The sequence below is a fragment of the Phodopus roborovskii genome, unplaced genomic scaffold (assembly GCF_943737965.1).
Source record: "Phodopus roborovskii unplaced genomic scaffold, PHOROB, whole genome shotgun sequence".
Classification (NCBI taxonomy): domain Eukaryota; kingdom Metazoa; phylum Chordata; class Mammalia; order Rodentia; family Cricetidae; genus Phodopus; species Phodopus roborovskii.
Genome location: NW_026126436.1, coordinates 1,274,463 through 1,300,286, shown reverse-complemented (window position 1 = coordinate 1,300,286; position 25,824 = coordinate 1,274,463). Strand labels below are relative to the sequence as shown.

General features: G+C 36.2%; 2 pseudogenes; one reads left to right on the top strand and one right to left on the bottom strand.

Annotated features, from left to right (window-relative positions):
- Window positions 1-867: 867 nt before the first annotated feature.
- LOC127224458 (60S acidic ribosomal protein P0-like) lies at window positions 868-1,708 on the bottom strand (annotated as a pseudogene).
- A 13,282-nt stretch (window positions 1,709-14,990) lies between these two features.
- Window positions 14,991-16,013, top strand: LOC127224457 (N-alpha-acetyltransferase 11-like; annotated as a pseudogene).
- Window positions 16,014-25,824: the final 9,811 nt, after the last annotated feature.

Here is a 25,824-nt window from a genome sequence, read left to right as displayed (position 1 = left end):
GTGCATTTTAATATCATGTGGATGTTGTTTTCAGTTGTTTAGTATATTCTCACATATCATGGAAACACTTAGCTAAATATTTAATTATGTCCAAGTGTGTTTAATAAGTGCCTCTTCAAAAGATGTGTAGTATAAATTATAAACCTTCTTTATGGTTAGTAGGTTAGAGTCAATGATTTGCTTCAATTTTAGCTACTAGAATAGGATAGAAGTGATGGATAGTGACATCTATGACTCATTTATAGGTTATTGTGTTACCCTCCTTAATGTGTTGGTTTATCTACTCAGGGAAAGCCAGAAGTCATGTCATTTAAGATATAAGGAAACTTAGGCCTTCACACAGATCGGTATACATGGTAAGAGAATAAGACTTCTAGGATAGGACCTGTGTGTAGCCAAGGCCATGTGATATAGCCATGTGAGCTTGGAGGGAATTTTCCAGACATAGTCACATCCTTGGTTGACTACACCCCAGCCAATGCCTTCATTCTAACTTCACTACAGACCTGCCAACAGAGTTCTCAAATCCATAAAAATGGAAATGGTCTCTTAAGTCATTGCATTTTGAAGTCATTACTTAGCCATAGGTAACTAATAGAGCTACAGGGCAGATCTATTTTATTTTTCTCTGAATGGCTAGCAGAATGTAAATGTAGTGGCATAAATGAATACTATTGGAACTACCTAGCACTATATGATTGGATTTAATACCCATAGAACATAATTAAACCCTTATTAGTACTATTATCCAGAATAGAAACTTTAAAGGTCATGGGCATTTGGGAAGAAACAACATTTTAAAAGACAAGTAAGCCTTTATTCCATGTTTCTCAAATTAAACTAGGTGAGTTGGTTGCTTTGAGGCGATTAGTGAAAGAGACCAAATTCCATATCCTGATCTGGATCTGATTCTTGCAACTGTTCCTTGGATTCCTCCTTGGCTCGAGCTGCAGCAACATCAGGAGCAGGTGCCATAACCACAGGAGGTGTAGCCACAAATGAAGTAGATCAGTCAAGAAGGCCTTGACCTTTTCAGCAAGTGGGAAGGTGGACTCATTTTCCAAAGAAAAAGCCAGAACCTTCTTGTACCCATTGATAAGGGAGTGTGGCACTTTGGCAACTGTCAGGTAACTTGTTTGTAGACAAACACTGGAAACATTTGGACACCCTCTAGGAATTTACAACACTTCTGGGTTGTAAATGCTGTCACTATTAATAACCCAATGAATGGCATCCTGGAGAAGAATCAGGAGATGTTCATTATGCCCAGAACTGTGCCTTCACTGGCTCCTATTTGTCTCCAGTTTCTATCAGCTTCACATCACTCATAATTTCAAATGTACCTCTGCAGATTTTAGTGGTAATGACAAAAGCCAAGATGGAAGAGGTCTCAGGCCCTGGACCAGTGTTCTGAGCTAGCATTGTGACCTCACACAGGATGACAACCAGCAGAGGCACTAACAGGCACCTTATTGGCCAGCAGAATGTCCCTAATCTCAATGAGATTCTCTTTCATGAACACAAAGCTCTCATGCTCCCCAAATGAGGCATCAGTTTCTCTGGAGCTGGTTTGTTTTTCCAGATGCCTCAGGATGGCCATGAACATCATGATGTTCTTGTCCATCAGCACCACAGTCTTTCTTCTCAGGGACATGCAGATCTGCTTCATGTGCGTGGAGCCAACATTATGTGATCTCACAATGAAGCATTTGTACAATCATCCAAAGTTAAACAATATTGAAGCAGTTGGACTTCCATGTTTCCCTATCTTCCCAGAGTATCACAGTGCAAACCACTATTATTATTCTGGTAAAGATACATACTATTAAACAAATTCCTTGAGATTTTATTATTATTCCTTTATATCAGTGTGATTGTCAATGCTCAACAGAGAAGAACTTCTTTCTTTCTTTCTTCCTTTCTTTCTTTCTTCTTTATTCCTTCCTTCTTTCCTTCCTTTCTTCCTTTCTTTCTTTCTTTTTGTTGTTGTTGTTGTAGTTGTAGTAGATGCTGATTAACACAGAGAACCACAATCGACTAAAGTTTGAGGATTAAACAATTGTAGAGTTCTCAACCATAGATGGAACACATATATCACACACTTATCTTCCCAAAGCTCAGGCATAATAGCAGAAGATGGGACAGGTAATAAAAGACCCAGAGGCTGTGCATGACCACAACAAAACATTGATTTTCACACCTAAAAGTGCAGTTGAACATAGGACTCACAGAAGTTGTGATAGCATGCAAAGAACTGTGGCAGCTCTTTTAAGCCATACTAAGTCCCCAAATAGAGAGAGAAGTGATCACCCCTAACTGAATAGCTATTGAAAATTGATGCTTGAGGGAAGCGGGAGAGTTAGATTCTTAAGGGTACATTCTCTGATAGTTGAACACAGTCTAGTGAATATCCATGTACCCAAGAACATGTACCCATGAACCCCCTCCCCCAAAAAATGAGAACACAAGTTTGGGCAGGTGTGCAGTGATATGTGAGTTGGGGTGAGGGTAGGGTTTGAGACAGTGGATGTGATAAAAAAATAAGATGTATAAAGTTCTCAAACAATCAATAAAATATATGTGCATATAAACACAGATCTAAATACATAGACCCAATTCCCATCTGCTTCAATACTCTCCAATAATGGTAAGAAAAATGTCTATGTCAAATTTTAAAAAAAAAAATTACAAAGATCTGAGGTGTAGTTGGTAGTCCTTTCTTCCAACACTTGGGAGGCAGTGGCAGGCAAATCTCTGTGTGTTTTAAGTTACCTTAGAATACACAGTAAGTTCCAGGTTGGAACTACATAGTGAAGTCCTCACTCAAAAACAAACAAATAAACAACTATAAAGCAACCAAATGGTCATAAATATTTAGATGTGTTTTCTGTATATTTTTAGCACTTACAAATTAATAAAAAATTTTAAAATTGCAATGGCATATTTGTTCTCCCAAGTTGAAAATGAAGTTCAGGTCTCACCATCAGCATTAGTACCAAACCAGGTTATATTAAATATAATCTATGTTTGAGGAATATTTCTTTAATACCATGCTAAGTACATAATTAAATCTTTATATTACAAATGTGTTCTTTTGCATTCAGTAGTTGTATGAAAGCTTTACTTCTTTGTTGCTTTATTGTAAAATAAATAGTGAATTCCAGGCTCATTATGTATAGTGAATTATAGTTTTACAAAATGCTATGTATGTTCACTTGTTGTACATAAACTTATATAGAATAACTGTGTGATTAATAGTAGAGTCAGTTTACAAAATGTATATTTATGCTGAAATGCCACACTTTTTCTCCCATCATGTCTTCTTAAAATTTAGCTTAGCATTTATATTTATAGTACACTATGCCAGGTAATGACAAAATCATTTCTTGAATATGAAATGCTTTTATAATTAGAACCACAGCTTTGTAAAGTGTGAGTGGAGCTATAAAATACGATGGACTCTTTAGTCAGCATGCTGTTTTATGTGTTTATTTATAGAAATAGGTATCAGTAGAATTCTCTATTTCAAATACTCTTCGTCAAAGTAATAAACCAAAATAACTAAGCCCCTTTAAATGAAAGAATGCAAATAAAGAGGTTTAGTATCCTTTGCACTGCCGATTAAAGAGTGCACTGATGATTTTCTTTTCGTTGTTAGTTTAGACAATTCCATTTGTTCACCCTTGGCTTATGGAAATGTGATTCTATCCAATCATATTCAAAAGAGAAATCCATCAGCCTTATGGAGAAAGAGAGCTTGTCATTCTCTGCTTTTCCTAGCTATACTAATCTGGCTTCATTTTATAAGGTCCTTTGCCATCTCAAGGAAGGCAGCTTAGCTTTGCTTTGCTTGTGTAGGAACTGTAAATATGTCCACATATCAAATAATAAAGCCACAAGATGTATACAGCAAGAAAGCTCTCAAATACAGGAAATTCACCAGTTGTGCTTCAGGGTGACTATATATGCTTGTTTTATTGTCATTAATTTGCATATCTTCTGTCCGTCCTTAAATTAGATGCAGAATTTTAATAATACCACTTGAAACTCATGAACATGTTTTGCTGTGTGAGGAAGTTTCTGAATAAGACATCAAGTTTCTAGCCATCAGAGGATAATTTATTGATACTTGTCAAAAGGAAGTATCAGTCTAACAGAAATCAAGACAAAAGGAATGCCTGATGAATTTTCTTTGAAGTGCCTTTTATAAAAGTCCTTGGTAATACATATTGATGAACTCCAAATTGTCTTGCCTGGAGGGAAAAGAAAGTAGACTGCTTTACACTGTCTTATAAATATTCATCAAAAGAACAAGACTTATGTTTCCAGGCGTGAGGTGAATGATTACGGCTGTATGATTGCCTCAGAATCTGGATAATTAGTAAAACAGCCATTGACAGAGAATTTTAAACTTGGTATCTTGCCTTCACTCCATTTGGAGTCAGAGATACAGTTTTCTGTACCAAAAAGAAGCTACGTTAGGCAGGGATGTATGTAGATCCCACTTTGTAACCATCAGTTACCTCTATGGTCTATGAGCATTTGTTGCCCAAAATATACATGAAGTATTATCTTTTGTATTTTTATTTATTTACTATTTTACATTTCAAGGTGTGATGAAGCACATCCATTCTTATTAAGGATGATTGTCAAGAATCTGTCTTGGTGGATTGACAAAAGCTGTTAGTGTCAGAGTGGCACCATCCAGATTACAAGTTTTGTGTTTTATTTATTTACTTTTTATTTTGTTTACTCATTTGGACAGGAATGGTAACCATGTGGGTCTTTTGATCATTGAAACCATGCATAAAGATTAATATAATGACATATAAGTTAGTTATCAGTCTCATTATCAGGGAAGGGCATTTAATGTAGCCTTTCTACTTTTGCTCAGATTATAAATTGGGGAAATCTTTGGATATTTCTCTAGAGTTAGTTTTCTCTTCAAAACTATAATGGCCCCCTCTATTACAGTATCTCTCTCTCTCTCTCTCTGTCTCTATCTGCTTTCATCTATTTGATCTTCCTGGCCCCACATGTTCTCCTCTCCTTATCTTTCTCCTAGCTCCCTCTCCACTCATTGCCCTCCCAATATGCTCAGGAGCTCTTGTTCCTTTCCACTTCTGTGAGGGACATACGAATCTCTTAGGTACCTTCTTGTATCCTAACTTATATGCCATCATAGAGCCCTCATCTAGTAGTTGATAGAGACAGAAGTGGGACACCCACAGCTAAACACTGAACTGAACTCCTAGAATCCAGTTGCAGAAAGGGAGGAGTGATAAGAAAAGGGGTCAAGACCTGGCTAGAGAAACCCACAGAGACAGCTGTCCTGAACAATGGGGAGCTCATAGACCCCCAAAATGATAACTGGGAAACCAGCATTGGACACACTCAGACCCCCTGGATGTGGGTCTCAGTTAGAAGGCCTGAGCAGTCTAAGGGACCTATGTCAGTGGAGCCAAGATATATCCCTGGTGTACAAAAGGACTTTGGGAGCACATTTCCCATGGAGGGATATTTCCTTAGCCTAGAGGCAGGAGGGCAGGCCTAGTCCCTACTCCAAATGACTTGACAGATTTTGATGCTCCCTCCTGGAAGGCATCACCCTCCCTGTGCATTGGGGAGGGATGCGATGGGAGGTGGAGTCAGGGGGCATGGGAGGGAGGGCGAGAGAACTGGAATCAATATGTAAAATAAGAAAAATAATAACAATAATAAAAAAGAAAGAAAAATATAAGTGTTAGCTGGAGATATTGCTCAATGGTTAAGGACACTTTCTTCTCTTTTAAAGGATCCCAGTTCTATCATCTGCACACATAGCTGGAAGCTCAGAATCTCATGTACCTCCAATTTCCGGGTTTGAACACCTTTTCCAGGCCTCTTTGAACACATTCACTCACACACTTGTGCACTGGCACTCCTGAGATAAAGGGAGAGAAAGAGAGTCTTTAAAAGACAAAGAATAAGAGAAGCCATATGAAAAGGGAAGTGCTACTTCCCTTTTCACACACATTGCATTTTTGACTTGTTCAGCAGCATGTCAGTACCTAGCAGTATACTTTAAGGGGAAGTACAATGATGAGAATGTTTGAAAAGCCATTGACCTGTTTGGTAAATAGAGCTGAGTTTTATCAAACATAAAGGAATGTATTGTTCTGTTTTCTTTCAATCTTGTATTTTATTTATTGTGCTGTATAATTAATCCCATTTAGAATATATGGAAAATAGTTTGAAAAAAACTCACATAAAGCATATGGTGTTAAAATCCTGGCAAATATAATCCAAAACACATCAGAAAAATCATTTACCATGATCAAGTATGCATCATCGCAGAAATGCAGGGATGGTTCAGCTTACCAAAATCCATCAATGTAATCCACCACATAAACAAACTGTAAAAGAAAAACCACATGATTATCTCATTAGATACTGAAAAAGTCTTTGGCAAAATTGAACACCGCTTCAGGATAAAGGTTTTGGAGAGATCAGGGATAACAGGAACATATCTAAACATAATAAAGGCAAAATACAGAAAATCGACAGCCAACACCAAACTAAATGGAGAGATACTCACTGCAATTCCTCTAAAATCAGGAACAAGCCAAGGTTGTGCACTCTCTCCATATCTCTTCAATATTGTTCTTGAAGTCCTTGCTAGAGCTATAGGACAAGAAAAGGAGATCAAGGGGATACAAATTGGAAAGGAAGAAGTAAAACTTTCACCATTTTCAGATGATATGATAGTTTACATAAGTGACCCAAAGAATTCTACCACGGAACTCCCACAGCTGATAAACACCTTCAACAAAGTATGAGGAAACAACATTAACTCAAAAAAAAAAAAAAATTAGTAGCCCTACTATATACAGATGATAAATGGGCTGAGAAGGAATCAGAGAAACATCCATCTTTTACAAAAGTGACAAACAGCATAAAATATTCTGCTGTAACTCTGACCAAACAGGAAAAACCTATATGAGATAAAACTTTGAGTCTTTAAAGAAAGAAGATACCAGAAAACGGAAATATCTCCCATGCTTTTGGATATGTAGGATCAACATAGTAAAAATGGCAATCTTGCCAAAAGCAATCTACATATTAAATGTATCCTCATCAAAATCCTGGCACAATTCTTCACAGACCTTGAAAGGACAATGCTCAACTTTATGTGGATAAACAAACAAAAAATAAATAAAAACAAACAAAAAACAGGATAATCAAAACAACCCTGTACAACAAAGGTTATCATTTCTGACTTTGACCTCTACTGTAGAGCTATAGTAATGAAAATAGCTTGGTATTGGCACAAAAGCAGGTCAATGAAATTGAATAGAAAACCCTGATATTAATCCCACACATCAATGAACTCCTGGCTTTTAATAAAGAACTTAATACTATACAATAGAAAAACAATGAATTATCAAGAAATGGTGCTGGCATAACTGGATGTAGACATGTAGAAAATTGCAGATAGATCCATATCTATCTCCATGTACAAAACTCAGGTCCAAATGGGTCAAAGACTTCAACATAAATCCAGCTACACTGATCTTAGAAAAGAAAGAGGGAGGTACCCTTCAACAAATTGTCACAGAAGACCAAGTCCTGAACAGAACACCAGTAGCACAGATTCTGATATCGACAATTAATAAATGGGACCTCCTGTAACTGAGAAGCTTCTCTGAGGCAAAAGACACAGTCAACAAGGCAAAATAGCAGTCCCCAAAATGGGAAAAGATCTTCACCAACCCCATATCTGACACAGGGCTGATTTCCAAAATATACAAAGAACTCAAGAAACTAGTCACCAAAATAGCAAATAATTCAATTAAAAATTGGTGTACAGGACTAAACAGAAAATCTTTTCTTATTTATTTATTTTTCTTATTTTACATATTGATCCCAATTCCCTCTTCCTCTCTCCCTCCATCCCGTGTCTTAATAGAGCAATCTCAAATGGTTGAAAGACACCTAAGAAAATTCTCATCACCCTTAGCCATTAGGGAAATGCAAATCAAAACAACTCTGAGATACCATCTTACTCCTGTCAGAATGGCTAAAATTAAAATACCAAGGACAGTTTATGCCGCATAAGATATAGAGATAGGGGAACACACCTCCATTGCTGTTGGGAGTGTAAACTTGTATGGCCATCTTAGAAATCAGTATAGAAGTTTCTCTTGAAAACTAGAATCAGTCCACCTCAAGATCCAGCACATCTACTCTTAGGCATTTACCCAACAAGGACATATAAAACAAGGATATATATAACAAGGACATCTATTCAACTATGTTCATAGCAGCATTATTTGTAATAGCCCAAACCTGAAAAAAATCTAAATTCCCCTCAACCGAAGAATGGATGGAGAAAATGTGGTACATTTATACAAAAAGACAATGAAATCTTGAACTTTGCTGGCAAATGGATGGACCTAGAAGAAACCATGCTACATGAGGTCACAGAAAAAAAAACATGGTATGTACAGATATTATTCATAGAGCAAAGGATTTGTAATCCTTTGCTACAACTCACACCTCTAGAGAAGCTAGGAAACAAGGAGATCCATAAGAAAGACATACATGGTCCCATGGTGAATGGGAAAGGGACAAGAGCTCCTGAACAAATTGTGAAAGGGGGGAAGGGGGTGGAAGGTCAGAGAAAGAGGAGGGGAGAAGAAGAAGAGAGAGGAGAACAAGAGAGATCAGAAATATGTAGTGGGGAGATGAATAGAGGAGAACAAGAAAAGAGACATATCAATATAGTGAGCTATTATAGGTTTAAAGAAATCTGGCACTAGGGAATTGTACAGAGTTCCCAAATGATGACCCCCAACTAGGATTCTATGCAATAGTGGAGAGGCTACCTTAAATGCCCTTCCCCTATAATGAGAATGATGACTCCCTTAAATCCCATCCTAGAGCCTTCATCCAGTAGCTGATAAAAGTAAAAGCAGAGATTCCCAGCTGAACACTGAACTGAACTCTGGGAATCCAATTGTAGATAGGGAGGAGTTATGAGCAATGTGGTCAAGACCACTCTCGAAAAACCTACAGAAACAGCTGACCTGAGCATGTCAGAACTCATGGACCCCAATCTGACAGCTTGGGGAACCAACATAGGACTGAACTAGTGCCCCTGAATGTGGGTGTCAGCTAGGAGTACTGGGCAGTGTATGGAGTCTCTGGCTGTGGAATAGGGATGTATCCCTAATGCAGGAATGAACTTCATTGTCTAGATACACTGGTGAGGGCCTAGGCCCTGCCCCAAATGACTTGACAGATTTTGATGATCTCCCTTGGAAGGTCTCACACTCCCTGGGGAGTGGATGGGTATAGCATGGCAGGGGTTCTGTGGAGGGCATTGGAGGATGGGATGGAGAGAGAACTAGGATTGATATATAAAATAAGATTGTTTCTAATTTAAATAAAACTCATAAAATAATCTAAAAGGAGATTAATAAAGAAGTACATTCTATCCAATTGTCTACATGAAACATTGACCAGGAGTTGTCTTTTTTAACTTTTCTTTAATTCTGTAATTTCTTTCTTAGTTTAATAAAACCAGCTTCCACAACTCCAACAGTTTTAACCATTTCAACCAGTAGGTTGAAAGATAACTGGATAAAATTTTTATCACAAATATCATTTTTGTCAGTTGAGGCTCTTTGTTCTAGAACTTACTACACCTCATAGAATGCAGCAGAGTCCTACACATGAAATAATCCTTTGTAAATTTTGTATTATTGATTTAATTTTAAATTAAATAATTACTTCATGAGTTCATTCTTGTCCTCTTCTGGTTGGTTGGTGTGTGTGTGTGTGTGTGTGTGTGTGTGTGTGTTTTGCACTACACAAATGCATATCTAGAAAATTCTGCCCTTCATGTACTAAGATATCTATTAAAACAGAATTGGGGTTATGAAAATTTTCCCTTAAATATAAATAAAGCCAGAAAACACTAAGTCAGAAAATTTACATTTTTAATGTCCCAAACAGGTTTTGTCACTATGCATTTTGATGTCTTGTGATTCCCTCTTATGGATTACATCTGTGGACAAGAAAAGTTTCCTTGCATGGGATGAGAACTGCAGTTTTCTTTGAGTGTATGGATAAAAGTTTATTGTTTATGTGGGGATTACGGTGATGAAGACACCTCTACAACACAGCTCCTGTTCAGGGATCATTGCAGAAGAGGTGACAAGACTCTATAATCCAGAATATCAGGGAATTTGCTGTGAAATTGTGTCTCCTACTAATGTCAGAAGCTACACCCATGAAGTTTCACCAACATGGCTGCCTAAACATGAGTCAGACAAGGATGGCACTAATGAACATAGGGAAGTGGGTATCAGAAAGTTCATGAAGCCTAGACCCTATGTTTAAAAAAAGAAAAAAAACAACAATACCAAAAAATAAATAAAAACTAAAACAAAACAAAAAGCAAGCAAACAAACAAACAAAAAAAAACCTATGGGCAAGAAGGAATGCTTAGAGTGGGAAAAATAGTCTTCCTCAGGGAGAAGCACACAATTGGTTATACAATAGTAAATGGTAAGCCCTAGTATCCTACTTCTAAGTAACATAATTCAGACTGAGTAGGTTATATTTAGAAAAATACATATGTAAAAAACAACTAAAGAAAGAAAAGTGCTTAAATTTCAAAGAGAACAAGGACAGGGTTAATAGGAAGAATTAGAAGGCAAAAAAGAAGGAACTGATGTAATAATCTTATAATCTGAATTAATCAAGAAACAGAATTTATATAATGAATATATATAAATAATAAAATATGGAATGCATACAAAATCCATATATATGAATTATATATAATTCATATATATGGATTTTATATTCATATAACACATTCATATATAAAACATAACATTCATATATAACACACACACACACACACACACATATATATATATATATATATATATATATATCACACACACACACAGACACATATACAGACACACACAGAATTTATCAGAATGGCTTACAGAATGTAATCCAATTATTCTAACAATGACTGTCTATCAAAGGAAGGTCCAATAATCCAGTTATTCCATGAGGTTGAATGTCTTAGCTGGTCATCAGTAAACACCAGACTTCCTGAGACTTAGGATGCAATGGCAGTGAAAATATGGGCTTGCTAAAGAGTACAAGAACAAACAGGCAAAGAATGAGCACATCCTTGTTCCTTCTTCTTTATGTAGGCTTCTACCAGGAGGTATGGCCCAGATTAAAGTTAGATTTCCAAACCTCATAAGATCTATATTAAAAGTGGGTTTTCTCACTTCAAATAATTTTGTTCAGAAAAATAAAAAATAAAAAAATATCCAAGCCAATAGGTTTTAGTTAATTCCTGATACAGTCAAATTAATAATCAAGAATACCTGTCATTAGCTGGGCAGTGGTGGGCCATGCCTTTACTTCCAGTACTTAGAAGTCAGAAGCAGGCTGATCACCATGAGTTTGAAGCCAACCTGGTCTACAAAGTTACACAGAAAAACCCTGTCTTAAAAAACAAAGAAACAAAACAAAACAAAAACAAGAAACTGTCACATAATCTCGTAAAATAAAAAACAAATAAAAATATATTATAAAACAGAATTTGAACACTAGAGAAGAGGACACTGAATTGTCAATCAGCTTATAGTCAGCAGACCATGTAACAGTTTGGATTCCTTTGTGTTCTGATTCTGTGGAAAATTTTAAAGTAATCTCCCCTTGTCACTTCAACTTACTCTCCAAACTCCCTTTACACATTTAAATATTTTAAAGGGATGCAGCTTCATTTAAAGGTGATGAAACTGTAAATATATATATCAGATGTTAAATATAAAATTTTGTTGATCCCTACTGGAAGGCATCACCCTCCCTGTGGTGTTGGGGGGGGATGGGATGGGAGGGTGCTGGTGGTGGGGCATGGGACAGAGGGAGAGAGAGAGGGAAAGGGAAAGGGAGGGAGGGAGGGAGAGGGAACTGGCATTGATATGTAAAATAAGAAAAATAAATAAATCAGAAAAAATTTCAGTACATGCACCATTAAAGGCTTTATTCCATTTTTAGAAACATTTCATTATACATCAAGCAAAATAGCTTTTTTTTTTTTTACTTAATGGTTTGGTTTTCTTTTCAGGATTTTTGATAATACTGTATGAACACTTAGAAACTCTTTGATTTCTTCATGGATATTATGTAATTGCACTAATTAATAGTATAGAATATTCCTTCAATTACAAAATGTATATATATTCACATTCAAAACTCTGTGAAAGTTCATTTTTAGAAAAAAAGTAATATATTTTGTCTTCTCTATATCATGGGGAAAGGAATATGTCATTTTCTCAGGTCAGACATCACAATTGGATTGTTTCCCAGGAATCCAATCAAGTGTCTTTCTACAGGCCATGGTGTCCTTGAATGAACAGAGATCTGTTTACCTCTTAATCCTGAGGATTTAGGATTAAAGGTGTATACCACCACTGCCTGATCTCTATAGCTTGTGGCTGGCTTTCCTTTATGAAAACCCTGGCAAGCTTTTATAAATCATAAATAATTTATCACCACATTTCCCCCTTTTTGTCTATTACCAAATGAAGGCTAAAGCTAACATATGGATAAGAATAGATATTTAAGTTTAATGAGAAGTGACTAATTTTTATATTTTTTAAAGTAAGTTTAATTACCTATTTCTAGAAATAACTTAAATTTTACAGTGTTACTTAAGAATTCTTTTTTCCCCCCTTTGAGAATAAATGTCTATGGGGTGATGGTACAAATTGATTCATCTGCAAGCAACCCTAACAATTAAGACTGAGGTGGCAGATATAAGAATCCTGTACCTAAATTACTCCTGTCCTCCCTAACCCACCTCCAACCAACTACCAACTACTCCCTAACTTCTTTATTAATTCTTTAATTATTAATGTTACACACAAATGGCCTATGGAGTGCTGTGTCCATTTAGCCTTGTTCACATATACATGAATCAGGGGTTTACACCCTTGTGATTGGACAAGCTATATGGTAATTCATCTATAGTGGGAACGGATTATCCATCTCAGCAGCCATTGACCACATGTAGTCAATCACCTAGAGTTTAGAACCTTCAGAGTTCTTTGAGTCTGCAGTAGCATGTCAACTAATGTGCAAGTTTTGTTCAGGCAGACATATCTTGGAGAGTTCATGAGTGCAGCTTTCTTGTCATGCCTAGGGAACAATATTTAGCAGGTGACAACCTCATATGCTGACTCTTACAACCCATCCATCCATCCACCCATCTGTCTGATCATCGATCTATTCATTCATCCATTATCTTCCATCTGTCTATCAATCTCTTATTTACATATCCATGTTTGCGTGTGCACGCATGAATGCGCATGCACACACACACACGCGTGTGCGTGCGCACACAAACACACACACACTGTATTTTTAAAGTAAGCTTATAAAATAATTTGTTTCCTTATGAGTTTCCAAACATCCTTACTCTTAGTATCTTTCCTTTCTGCCTTTTTACTATATTACCTTCTCCCACCCTCCCCAGTTAAATTAACCCCCACATTTCCCCCATTGTTCCCTTTGTAGCCCTTGTCTCCTACTTTTCACACCTTGGAGCTCCATTTTAAGTGACTTTTTTATATTTGAATTAAATCACTCTAGTTGAAGATGACAAGAAGTACAATAAAAATTTAAATTAAAATATTTTATTCAAAATTTAAAATCTAAAAATATATAATTGCACTTCATTAAACTTTCAAATGAGATTTTAAAATAATTTTGCTCTGTTATACTTTTAAATTTATTAAGGTGCACAATTACACTAAGATGATGTACTTTAGACCTGAAAATTCTTCATTAAAACAGAGTTATGTAAAAAAACTTAAACATGGTGCTAAAGTGATGGCTCAGCACTTAAGAGAGCTTCCAGAAGACCTGGGTTTGGTACCTAATTCAACACACAACTGCCTGTAATTCCAGCACCAGGATGTAGAAAGTCAAGCATAACCACAGTCTATATACAATTAAAAAGTAATATTTCTTAAAAAACATTTAAACATAAAAATATGGTACATTTTTTCTATCTTCTATGTTCCTCTATCCTTCAAATTTTGCAAAACGGTGTTACTGGTGCTAATCATGCATCCACAGGATGCCTCTTATTTTCCAAGGAGGAGTCTTGGTTCACTAAGGAGCTTCATGAAATAGGGCATTCCCTAGATACCACTCTATTTCTGCTGTCACAAGCAACATTGTGTAAAGCCAACAAGAAATATAATCTCCATATTTTCGTCAGATGTCTGGTGTATTTTTGAACAACGTTGTCCAGGTTGTGGATACATCCTTGGATCAAAAACATTGGAGAATTCCTTTGGTCTGCAGACAAGGTAGATCCTAAACACTAGAATCACAGCTCTAGAGACCTTCTCTGACTTCTCCCTGCTCTGTTGTTTGTTCTCATCCCAAAGAGGAACATGGGAAGACCATCGTGGGTAGAAGAGTGATACTAGGCTGACACTCAACACTGATCACTGATAAAGTATTTAGTTGAGATGGAAATGTAGCTACTCATTTTACTTGGTGGACTTTGTTTGCACAGAGAAATTTATTGTGTCTCTGATAAAAAGTTATTATTATTTTTGACCTTATTATTTGAATTTTTCCTGGACTATGTATTTTGTCTGCTTTGAAAATGTTAGGTGCCATAGTCATGGCTGAGTGGTTAAGGCGATGTTGGATGCCATGTCCAATTCCCACAGATAATTTCCCTCAGTAACTTTTCTTGAGTTTTCATAAACTGTATCTTCCTATGCTTATACAATTTTACAAACCCCATACTCCACTACCTTTTAGCCTTTTTGGAGAGAAGAAACACAATTCTTACCTTTGGAAAAGAGTAGGACAGATTTTTTTCATACTAGTTGAGAACCATAGATGGCCGTCGGGAATATTTTGAGGGTGGAGTGCTACAGATAGGTATGGATAAGACTAAAGCACAGGAGGCGCTGGTGCTGCGTGGAAGAGCAGGCGGTCGGGCCACATGGGCTTTCACGAGTCAGCTTTGTGGCACACGGACACGCAGGCCTGCTCAAGATCTGCACAATGGCTGTCAGGGATACTGGGCCATCCTTTCGGGGGAGGACTACATGGCTGTCATTTGTTTCGGACATGACTGGGACACCACTTGCATGAAGATGGATGAGGTTATGTAGAGCATTGCCAAAAAGAAATGGGAGATAGAGGGATATCTTTCTTTCTCATCTTGTATGAGTCCTATTTGGATATCCCTGCTGTTTTAAAGCAAATGGTGTTGGTATCACTTGTGCTCCGTGGTATCCTCTCTTGTTCTCACCCGCCGTGCTTGGCCAGATGATCTGATGAACATGAATTACTGCACTGCTTTGCCTGATGGAGAACTACAGATGAAGTATCATTGCCCTTCCTGGCCCCAGCTCTCCTACACTGGTGAGGAAGAGGACCAGAAGATCATGGGCTATGTCCTAGCCAAAATGGAAGAGGATCCTGATGATGTCCCTCATGGATACATCACCTCACTGGCTGAAATACTCCCACTGGCAATTCTGCCTGGCCCAGAAGCTGATGGAGCAGGGCTCCCAAGCCATGATCGAGAATTTCAGCGCTAAATACATATACCTGCACATCAGAAAGAGCCACCGACCAGCCTTGCATCTTTATTCCAACACCCTGAACTTCCAGGTTAGTAAGTTGAAGCCCAAGTACTATGCGGATGGAGAAGATGAATATGCTATGAAGCCAGATCTCTCACAGATGACAGATGATCTGAGACTGCAGCTGGTGCTGAAGAAAGGTAGATACATGGTTCTGGGTTCCAAGGAGAATCAGGGCAATACACTTCCTGGGTATGAGAGGCCTGTCAGCAGGAGAACCTTGCTGGAGATGATAGTGGCAGTGACGGCAAATACACACTGGTGTCCAAGAATGCTTGCTGGACTTGGTTCCACCTCCTAGAGCCTGCTTGAGAATTATAACTTCTTGTATTTTAGCCACATTTTTCTTGGGAACCATGGCTGTACTCTGCAGTACCTACTCTGGCGCCATATCACAATGACCCAAATGATTTCTCATTCCATCGCTTAGCAGCAACGTTCCACATAGCCTACTTTGATCATGGAGGCACTCCTGGACACAGAGCCTACTGTGCTGGAACCAAGGAGTCTTGAGGACTGCGATGTCAGCATCTTCCTTGGTGTCCCCATGCTGCGGTTGCATTGTTTGCAGTTGTCCTGCACTGATTGTGCGTATCCTACAGGGTTTTGTCTAGAATGCCAAACAGGAAGCAGGAACAACTCAGAAAGCTCCCCAGCTTTTAGCATTTGCCATTTGTCTGGGTTTTCATTCTTGAGTAGGCAGGATCAAGTTAGTCTTTATGCCCCTCGTCTCTGTTTGGTGGAAGTTAGCAACTATTGCTAAATCTGAAAACTGCCCTGCCCTCCCTTCCTCCCTCTTTTTGAAGAAGCATGTTCCCTTTCCCACTGGGAGAAGGTGACTCGGCCTTCTATACCCAAGAATTTGTATATCTTAAGGAAGGGAAAAGTAGAAATGAAATTGTAATCTCTAATCTGAAGAAATAAAGCTATTAAAAAGAAAACAAAAGACTAAAGCACAAGTATATGGATTCACATGAAGAATATACCTAGAAACATGTTCTGTTAATTCATTATAGAACATGTTAAATTTACAAAACTCAGTATTAAGAATCTATGAGAAGTCCCTGATAGTTTATTTACATGAGTCAGTTTTATTTTTCCAAAAATTATGAATTCAACTGTCATTAAACATTCCTTTAAATATACAGTAGTTCCAAGGAAGTATGGAAATCTGAAGTCTGCCAGAGTTCTGGAACTGAACTAGAAATTTTGCACCTAAGCAAATGGTGCAACCATGCATGCATTTCAGTGAGGCACTAGTGAAACCACAGAGAAAGGCATGCGATGCATTGTACACACCATAGGAAAGGAATTATTTGGAGGAGGCAGAATGTTACATAGAAATTAGCAAACATCAAGGAAAAAAGGAAGGGGTAGGTCATTAAATGTCAAAAGAAGGAATGCTGATATGTTTCAGTGACTGTTAATACAGATGTCTCTGTCTAGATTTGAAGGTTTGAAGTTATGTGACTCAGTTTTTCATCACTTTTTTTAATGCTCAGATTCAATCCTCTGAGCTTTGTGACCTTTTATTTTGATGGAGGACACCATGCCCTACTCCTCTGTGCTGTGTAAGGGCTAGGAGTCCTTGATCACTTCTATAAGACTTCTGTTTCTTTTTATGTCCTATGCACAGAAAGTTTTTCTGAGAGACTTTTTTTTATTTTCAGAAATCTATTGACAAAAATAGGTTCAAATTAATGCTCATTGCATGTGTGAATGAAAGTCTTGAATGAAACTGTCTTTCTCACAAACTGGTAGAGGAATTGTCTATCATTCCAAGTCCTATTCAGAATAAATCTTGTACATTGCCATCTGTTTTAAAGCCACAATGATTTGAATTTAAGCACAAGCACTGGCAATCTACTTCTCTGCTGCATGATTACTGACTTTGAGAAACCTAGACTATTATTCACCCCTGGACAACTAGCAGCTATTTGCTTTTGACATAAAATAGTTACAGAATAGTGTTTGCCATTAGCTGAATATAGAATACTGCAAGGGAATTAAGTTGAGATTTATATCAGTTCTTGGCTTATGGAGCAATGGTGTAGTAAGATTAAAGAAGGTCCAAGAACTGATCAACGTGGGGATTTTTTCTTTACAAATAGTGAGTACGAGGTAGATATTAAAATTTTATAGGATTGAGGGATTGGTTTCTTATGAAATATACCTCCACCTAGTTGTCGGAGCATCGTGTGTATGCCTATTAGGTCCACATGACTCTGCTAGATTTCTGGAACTGGACTAGAAGTGATGTATAAAATAAAATAGTATAACAGTACATTATGTAAGGCAGTATGGAAATCGCAGAGGATGAAAGAATTGCATACACCATAGAAGAGGAACTGGAGAAGGTTGTTCTGTGCCTCTGCAGGCTGTTACATAGAACTTTAGCAAAAAGCAAGAATACATGAAGTGGAAGGGCACTAAATGTCTCAAAAAGAAAGTCAATCTGTTTCAGAGTCTGATAATGTAAATCCCCAAGTCATTTATTTGAAGAGCTATTTGACATTCTAAGGTAATGGTAAGTGAAAAGTTAAGATAGCAGAAAGGATATAACTTCAATTAAATGGAAACAGAGAGCTACAAAGGAGAATAAACACACATGTTACCAAAATGATGAGAGCAAAACAATACAGGCTATTGCTACTGCACATGGTTGCCCAAAAAAAGTTAGTTGAAGAATCTATTTCTAAAGTCACATCAAGAATTAATCACAGGATATAGACATATCAAGATGGTAAGCTCTTGCTACTGGCTAGCTCAAATGGTACAAGAAGGTGCTATACAAGCTGCTATAGGGAAAGGTTCAATAATCTCACCTAGGTGTGAAACTGTGAAGTGTAGTAATGACCAGTATAGCAAGATATACTCATGGGTATAATAGTGGTACAAACATTACAGGTGTAGTCACCCATGTCCTTAATTTAAGTTCTGTTTCACAAAGAAAACACATGCCTGGTGTTGCAACTATTGGCTAAGAGCCATGGTTAGGAAACTCAAAAGACTAAGGGATGAATCTAATACTATTATTATTTTGAAAGATGAACATAGTATCAAATTGTCCTCTAAATTCCTGTCTCTCTATCTCTATCATGAGTTATTAACTAAGAACAGTGATAGAGGAGGATCTGGAAGGAACTACAGGGAGAAGTTTGGATGAATATTACCAACATTGATTGTATAAAATCACCAAATGATTAATAAAATTATGTTAAATGAAAAAGAATGAATGAAATTGTAAAATTAATCCAAATGTGTTAATAGTCATCTTGATCATTTATCTGATTAAATAAGTAGCAAGCTGGCATAGTGCCTTACATCTTTCATTCCAACAATAAGGAATTAATCAGAAAAAACAAAAGTTTAAGGCCTCAGCTTGGTTATATACAAAATTCTCTCTCCAAAAAACAAATAAGAAAAAAACAAAAACAAAAACAAAAACAAAAGACACCAGCAGCAGCAACAACACAATATAATCACTAAATGACATAAATGAAAGAGAAAGGTAGCTATCTCTAAGGCAAAATGAGCAATTGTAACAATAACAAAACTAAAGCATACATTTAATTATTAAAATGCATATATGCCTTAATTTAATGAAGTGATATGTTAGGGTTTTACATCCAATTCAGTAAAAGCCAAAATATTTCAAAATAAATATAATCTTCATAAACTCTGCAATTGAAATCATTATAAAAATAGACCTGAGCTTTCACTAGTGGGGAATAAACGAACCTATATAAGAGGAGGAAATTAAAGGCATATGAGAGTGAGGGAAGAAAAGAGGGGAAAAGTGAAAAACAGAATTCAGTGTAAATGTGTGTGAGGGTAAAGAAGGATGTAATGGAAATCTTCTGTAACACAAAATAACCAGGGACATGCCCTCCAATTTGACAAGTCTTTTATAGAATCACCTCTCCTATTTTTCCTTTCAGTATCTCAGGTCTGCACTTTACAGGATCCTCATTTTATTTTATTTTTTTTAAATGATTCGTTTTTTTATTATAAAACAAACTAGCCAAATTCCATATTTCCCACTTCCAGGAAAACATAACCTCTGCATCAAATCTTCTTTTACAGCATAACTGTGGGAATGGTTTTCTGTTTGTACCCCTCATTCTATATGCTTAGTTAAGTTTCTATGGCTGTAATCAAACACCATGACCAAAAGCAACTTGGAAAAGACAGAGCTTATTTCTTCTTAGTACTATCAGTCTAACTCTATCTAACTCTACTGCTGAGAGAAATCAGAGCAGAATGTAAGGCATTTGGAACCTGGAGGCAGAAATGGAAACAGAAGCCATAGATGATTACTGCTTACTGGCTTGCTCTGCATAGCTTTCTAAGTTTACTCTTTTATGTAATCTTGAAACACTTGCCCAGGGATGGCAACTTACACAGTGAGGTAGGCCTTCCCACAGAAATAATTGATCAAGAAAATGCCAGCACATGCTTCCCTACAGGTCTATCTGGTTTTGATATTGTCTCAATTGACCTTTCCTCTTCCCAAATTATGCCAGCTTGTATCAAGCTGACATCTTAAAGCATTATAAAAGATTTTTACCTACATCAGTATGTCCAGAAAAATTCCCTTAACTAGTGGGATAACACATCTCTATGTCTGATCTTACTTCTCAGTCCTTATTCAAATGCCAGTCTCCATGAGAGAAACCATCATTCTCCTATCTTTGAGACATCTGAGTCTCATTTTCTATTTCTGGTTCTATATTATTATTCTCTTCTACATTTATCCATCTTCTTAACATCTCATGGAGAAGGAATTTATGTTCTTCTCTAGAATTGATCTGCATTCATTTCAGGCAATTTCATTACCTGTGTTCAAGGCTCCCAAACACTGCTGAGAAAGCTCCCATGGACAAATCTTTTACATCCATAGCCCACCCATAACTCAATTGAATCACAAATATTAAGATTGAGTTTCTGTAATCCTCCTTTCTTGTATCTGGACTGTCTGAAATCTTCCTCTATTTTTCAGTTGTTCATATTAAAATAGTTGGAGTCATTTTTGATTATTTATCTTGTATTCATTCCAACTTCTAGTCTGATATATTTTGTCTTTAACTCATATCTAGAACCCGAATGCTTGTCCCCTTAGCACTGGCACCATTTTTTAGTAAGTCAGTCTCTTATTCCTAGAACTCTAAGTGGTTTCCTAGGTCCTATATGTCACTTGTTGTATTATTCCCCCAATAATATGTGGTGTAATTATGAGAAATTTAGATTTCACAATCCTTGCTAGCAGCCTTCCAACTGTTCTTGCCACTCAAAATAAAAACAAAAGTCTTCCATGACCTATTAAATTCAACATTCTTTTTGGCTCCTTTAAGCAGCTAACTGTTAAAATCTGCTACTCAACTTGTTGCCTACTCTGATATTACCATTTTAGCCCTTTCAGTCATCCCAGTCATAATATTTATATCAGAGCATCTGCCCTTAGTATTCTCATTTTTTGGAATAATCTTCTCCCCAAAATATACAAAATCAGCTCAGCACTTCTTCCAAATCTAACTCAAAATTCATCTTTTCAGTGATGACATCCCCAGTTATCTTCCATAGATACTCATAAACTCAAACACAGGCCGATGTATGGACAGATACAATTATTTTCTGAAAGACTGACCTGAGAAATGAGAGGAGATCCCTCACAATGGCTGACACTTGGTGGTGTGCAGGAGCTAATGTAGTCTGTTATTGTTTTTGTTTGTATGTATTTTTCACAGCAGCAATACCTGGCAGAGAAAAATATGTGTATGAGGCTGCTTATATCACAGTAGGAAAGAAGTAGAGTGCAAGTTAATAGAGATAAAATATGCATTTGATACCTCCTCAGTGATATCCCATTTCCCTCCTGGTCCTACCTTCTACCATCTCCAAAATGTATCACCAAATGATGTCATTCAATCAATGGATTTCATTATAAATTCAAAGCCTTCATGATCCAAACATCTCTTAAAACTTGAATCCCAAAGACAGGGATAAAGAGTTTGGTAAATGAATGTTTTAGAATCACCTCTTATTCAAGCTATAACACATACACACACAAGTACACAGGATCCAAATGTGAGATTTTCTCTAGTATTTGATTCAGCAAAGCATTATTTTAAAAAAATAATATTATAAACTAACTGCTAATTAACTTAAAAGTTAAAAATAATTAAGTCTGAATTAATAATATTTTACAAATCTCTTTACTTGTACTATTATTCATAAGTTTTTTGTCTGTTTTCTCTTTATGGTGGAGGGGCTATGTAGTAGAGTGCCATTATTCAGAGTAATACTGTTCCATAGAGTCAGATGGAAAATGAATTAATGAATATTTGAACCAGTACAGCTAGAGGAAATTCAGAGTTAGGTTCCTTCAAGTATTTAATCAATACCTTTTCATCAAGTGATCAATACCACTTCTTTTATGTGTGTTTCAGCTTAAATACATCCATTTAATATACATTGTTGATTCATTAACATTGAACTCATGACCAATAACACTATAACTCATGCATAACAGAAGCTTATCTAACACTTGTAATCTTTCCATAAGGCACACTCTAGATTTATTGTTCTGAGAACATTAGATAGCCTTTTAGAATTATGCTTGGGAATCACTAAGTCAAGTGAAATTTCCAACAACAACATAGCAATGCAAAAAATAAAGTATGAACACAGGACTAAAATTGCATTTGTTCTAGATGTGTGAATTAAAACAGGAGATCAATGTTGTCTTCTTGAGGCTAGGTTAGTGTAAAAATGTTGGGAAACTCAAAATTTTGCCATGTGATAAATATCCCTGAATGGCTTGAAATATCTCTGTTGGGTAAGGTGGTTCTAAACTAAAGAATCGTGAATAATAAAGATTAAGTATGCAATGAAGAGCTATTAAACAATGTAAAATGCCTCCTGACTGCATTCACCAATGGAATAATGGCAGCTAGAAACTGATAAAGATGAAATACATACTGCAGTGGTGTAGGCAGGTAGTATAAATGAAAGCTTTACTTTTTCTCTTTATTAGTTTTATGGCCTTAAGAAGTAATAGAAATGATTAACAATAGAGAATACAGTGTATTGTAGTTTTTTGTAACAGCCAATTAGCAAATTGTATAATATGTCATTAAGGAGTGACGCTCCTACATAGTGTCTTTATTTGTAAAAGAAGTCAATATCCATAATAGATATACATTATATATCCACTGCAATTGTGACTTAAAAAAGCAGGAGAAATCGGTAAAATAAAGAGTACTGGAGCTGGGCGGTGGTGGGACAAGCCTTTAATCCTAGCACTTGGGAGGCAGAGTCAGGCAGATCTCTGTGAGTTCAAGACCAGCCTGGTCTACAAGAGCTAGTTCCAAGACAGCCTCCAAAGTCACAGAGAAACCTTATCTCAAAAAACTAAAGGGAGAAAAAAAAAAGAGTACTGGAGAATGGTTTCGCATGTTTGTTTTTGTTTTGTTTATGATTGAATTGTTATTTTGTTTAATTGGTTATTTGGATGCCTTGTCCTTTACATCCTATTTAACAGTAGGTTGAATATTAAGTGTACATGTGAATAGGCAGTAGTTTTTTTCCCTTAGAAAGTTGAATATTATCCTCCCTTTATCATCAGAGCACTCCTGACAAGCCCTGTCAGTTTAGACAGCTTGTGCACAGCACTGTCTTTTGAGCTGACTCACCTTGTCAAGAAGTCATCTTGGAGTCTCTCTTTTAAAATCAGCCCACTGTCTCTATCTCATGTGGCCCATTCATAGACCATGGATGGACACTGTAATTCCATTCCTGGTTTCAGTGCAGTCTGTCCTCAAAGGAAGTATCCAGGCTTACAGGCAGCTGCTCACCCGTGTATTCAACAGACCAGAATCATCCATGAGGTAAATATGCTTGGAATATAGTGTATACAATGTCAATCCTGTCACACATAGTTCAGGTGGATATCTGGCACCTCTCTTTTCCTAGAGAATGAAAAGGAGAAAGTAAATTTATCTGCATTATACAATAATAAATACAGATAACAAAGGGTTGATATAAACACAATGCAATTCTAAATAGAAGGAATAGATGCAATAGATATTTGTGATTAAATTATAAAAGTAAGATTTAATTCAGAAGCTGCACACAGCTTTAATCAGTAAATGATGACATAACTCCCTTTGAAAATGGCTTTGAGGCCAAAGTGTTTTACTTTTGACTATTTCACCTTCAAAATAATTGCTATATTATAAATTTATAAAGAGCATAGAAAATGATAATAAATTCATGCTTTATAAATCTCCCAAAAGTTTACTATTAAACTTATGAAATCTCAAAAAGCTAAGTTATAGGATGGTGGCACTAATAAAGACAGGTGCAAGATCCCTTAAAAATATATCATACTAATTTAATAATTTAAATAAAATATGCCATATTAATTATTAGATAATTTCTTTAGTAGCCTCACCAGGGATAAGTTTATTTTAGTATTTTAAGTGAGCCATGTGTTATTTTATGAACTTTTCATACATCAAGTCATATGGTTACTTCTACTATTTTATACATGAAAGGATTGAGTCTAAGAGATATAGAATAACCTGACCAAACAGGCACACTTAGTAAGTTTGAATTGGGGTTTGAATTCAGGCTCTTAAGATGATTTATTTTTGCACATACAAGACAAATTAAATCATCTATTAATAAAAGTACATTTCTAAGTATTTCAACAATATTTGAAAGGGCTTTGCAAGTCATGAATCTTAAAATTAGACAAACATAAACCTTTTTAGAATGACAAAAATATTCAGCATAAAAGGAAACTATTTTATAACAGGGTAAATTCAAGAAGAAACTCAACAGAGATGTTATTCCATTTCTAAAATTCTTTCACTGGTATATGGTATAAAAGCAAAATCAAATTATAAATATTTGAAAGAAAAGATAAAATCCTATTGTTTAAAAGCATTGTGATAATATATCTAGAAAACTTGGAGTAACTTCCCATGACAGATATATGGATATAATCACTTTATATTATCCATAGTAGCAATGATACAACACTTCAATCACATGCACTTAACCTTAGTGTTTAGAAGTCATAGCTCTTAGTAAAACTAGATGAAACCTGCATAAAGAAAGCTATGGTAATGTTTTCAATTGAAGTTAGAAAAAATGGAGAAGGATTATGAAGACAGTTTTGGGGTACAAGATAATACATGAGGATAGATTGCTTCTGGCAAAAATCATTGAATGATTTAAACAGGTGGATTCAATAGAAATTGAGGAGAACAGTTAATATGGTTTGGAGAGAGAATCTCCGGTAATCATTCTTAAGTAAATATTACAGGCCAAATGACAGGAAACTTTAAAAAAAAAGTCATAGTTTAGTTTTAATTGCACACACTTCTCTGTGTACATGCACATGAGTGTCAGTCCCACAGAGGCCAGAAGATGATGTTGGGTCCCTGAAGTTACATGAAGCAGTGAGCTGCGTTGTGTGGGTACTTGGAATTGAACTTATGTCCTCAACAAGATCAATGTGTACTCTTAAACAGCAAGACATCTCTCCAGCCACAAAAGATGAAACTTTAATGTTGTTGCTAAGGTTTGTAATTAGAGGGAAGTATGTTTGCAAATTGATGACAGTCATAAATATAGATTAAAATTACATATAGAAAAAACTATTATAAAATGATTCTACTTCACTAGTCAAATACTTCAGAGATAATTCACAGAGACATCATAATATATTTTAGTGTATAAAGAAAATATACAAAAGTCAGCATCTGCACACACCACTATGTTTAGGAACACCTCCATCGTTAGTTGAGCTGAAATGGTCTCATTTGCATTGAATATTATTTCTCAATAATTTCTGTGACCTAAACAAACAGTAGAAATAAATTTGTGTCAACATGAAAGAACATGATGTCAGATTTGATTCTCATACTTAAGGCATGGTAGGCAAGTGTACCTAGTTGACATAGAAGTTATATAAAAATGAAATTACAAATGCCTTCAATGTGTATGTTGTAATTATCTAGCAATTAAGTTGTTAGCAGGACATATATATGTACTAATTTTGGGGGCTAAATTACTTAATAACCATTAGTAGGAAGTATTTCTTTTTTGCATT